This window comes from Acyrthosiphon pisum, chromosome X (genome assembly GCF_005508785.2).
Source record: "Acyrthosiphon pisum isolate AL4f chromosome X, pea_aphid_22Mar2018_4r6ur, whole genome shotgun sequence".
In the NCBI taxonomy this organism is placed as follows: domain Eukaryota; kingdom Metazoa; phylum Arthropoda; class Insecta; order Hemiptera; family Aphididae; genus Acyrthosiphon; species Acyrthosiphon pisum.
The window spans coordinates 100,078,762-100,081,723 of NC_042493.1; positions in this window are offsets into that span (position 1 = coordinate 100,078,762).

The following is a 2,962-nucleotide window of genomic DNA, read 5'->3' on the forward strand; positions in this document are numbered from 1 at the left end:
TAATAAAAGAAAATTTTAACAATTTACTCAGTACTTATCCCATACACGACATATAACCTAACATAATATACCTAATCATTATTAATATATTACTTATTATTATATTTTTATTCATCATAGAATTTCAGCGATTACTTGGTCCGTCGGTGTAAATAATACCCATAGTAGCCCTGGTAGTTCATCGTATTTACTATTTACCTAATTAAATAAATACTCGGGACGCCGATTCATATTTATTTTTCAATAAACCAACCAATAATTGCGGGCTGTAATAGATTTTAATAGTGGAGTAGTGGACGTAAAGTCATAACCAGTCTAGACTGTGTTACGTGTCGTTAAAAATTATTTTTCACATTCTAGTTTTCATACTGCTTTCTGTGGAGCTGTGATCTTTGACATGAATTATTCCTCAACTGTCACTTACCATTACGTGTTTTTTTTTTTTTTAATTTATCTAATAGCGATTAGTACTCAAATTACCTTTGACTGTTAATATTACTTTTGTTATAGGTAGGTACATATTGCTTGAATAAAAATAAAAAATAAAAAAATATGGAAAACTTAGCTAATAGTGACACATCTGTCTGTTTGGCGCAGGCGGACAGCTTTTTAGTTGAAGAAGGGGTTCCATGTCTGATGCTAACTTTGAAATGGCATTATTGTTAAAGTTTAACAAATATTTTATTCAATAATAATAATAAATATATATATATATTTTACAGCCTCGGTCCGATGTACAGGTTAATAAATAATTAATTTTAGAAAGAAAATAATTCATTCTTGTTGACAATACACAATATTTTATAAATTAACCAGTTACAGAAGTGGTTATAGTAGTGTAAAACGGTAAAGAGAATAGGGGAATTACCCGTTTGCGCCAAAAAAAATTAATTGGTTTTGGGTACAGTGTATTTGCGACAAAATAAAAGAGGTATGTTTATTGCGACAGTCTACTTGCATTTGTATAGTATTTTATTATTTTGTATTAATTATTTTACTAAATGTTAATTATTTTTTAATCTCAATGTTTAAGCAATGGCCGTGAACAAGAAGGTATTAAAAATGTTTAAAGTTCGAGGGTAACTGCAGCCTACAGACAGCAATATGTACCCGGGGCTTTAAATCTCTAAAATCGCCACTGTGTATCGTTATTGTTAAGGCACCCAATTTTTTCCTTTATCGGATATTTAAACCAGAATTTTTATAAAAACGGCTTTATGTCTTGTTTTTGTGCCGACGCATTCAATTATCTCTGTAGAAATATGATTGAAAAACGCACATTTTGAAGAAAATAACGCGTCTACTGTAATTCAAGGAATCCGCTTTTAAAAATATTGAGGTGGTATGTCGTGTCGCCGTGTCGGCGTCGTGTCTTACTAGTTTAGAAGAGTCCGCTACCAGCGTAGCACGATCTCAAAATTGAATAGCAAGACTATAATATAAGGTCGACCGAGGATAGGTAATCCGGGCATATTTTATACTTGATATTATTTAGGATGGTGCCTGATTCAGTGTTTTAATTTTTTTTTTTTTTCAGAAGAATATCTCTCATAGTTTTGATTTTTTGTAAAGCAACGTGTATTAGTTGTCTACCATATTTTTATTCTTCTCATAGCTGAAAAACTACGTTCACATGTAGACAAACTTATGATGAGAGTGACTGCAACTTGCATAAGCTTTTATATGTTTGGATGTATAACTTTAGAAAGTACTGAAGTCAAATCTTCTAAACTAATACAGTACAATCTCGGTAATCCGACACATATCAGACCACGCTACAGCCGGATTAACGGGGTTTTATTTTCACATAAAAATGCATTTTTACTTATTGAATTTTACATTTTTAATGATACATATAAAAAATGAATTATTATTAATAATTATTACAATGAACACACACAACACCTCAACGTTAACTGAATAAAAATAAAATATCTAATAGGTTTATTCGTATTTAATCTGTAATAACTAATTACTTAGTTTTATCTAATGTTTTATCGTTAACGATAATAATTTTATACATAAATACATATTGGTACGTACAGGCAGGGGCGTCATTTCAGTTTTTTTTCTGGGTGTGCAAACTTTTAGGCAGGCCAATTTTGACATTTCACCAGGCCATTAAAAAAAATATATATTTATATATATAAATGTAGGAAACCTATGCAAACCTATGTAAATATTCTTTCCTTCCCTTTTATAATTCTAATTGAAACTCATAACGACTAATGCAACTTTTAAATAGCTAGCAATTCAAAGAATTAAAAGCTTATAAGCAGTTAAAGCAACCAGCTAATGTCATTACTGTACATATACAAAAACTTAAAATATATATATTTTATATTACCTATATATGAAAACATGTATAAGTTAATTATGACGGCGCATTGGAGTATTAATGGCAGGCCAATTGTTAACATTTTTTAAGTTAGTGGTGCCATTGCACACCCTGCCCCCCCCCCCAAATGCCGCCCCTGCGTACAGGTAAAAATAGCCGGATTACTGGACGTATCGGATTATCGAGATTGTACTGTACTGCTTTTGCCAGTTGAAAAATGTATGTAGTTTTTCACAAATTCACAACACACATTTCTGATTGAACACTTATACTTTTAACATCCAATAGCTCCTAGACAACACCTAAACAATTATCTTTCATATAGTAATGGCTAGGCTTAGGGACTTCTAGCATTTGCATACTTTTTTAAATTATTGTGAAATATAGCAGAGTGCGAAATAAATTCGTTTCTCGGTGCCATGATATCAGATCTAAAATTTGAATGTGCATATTTTTACATATTTGATAGACTTTGCAGATAGTGCATATTTTAAAATTTTTATGCTTATTTTGCATACTTTGGCAAAATGTTCAAATTTCAAATTAAAAACTATAGATACATATAATTGTACATACATATTTCAACCGATCGAAAAAAATTTCATATCCAAAATACCTCTCATT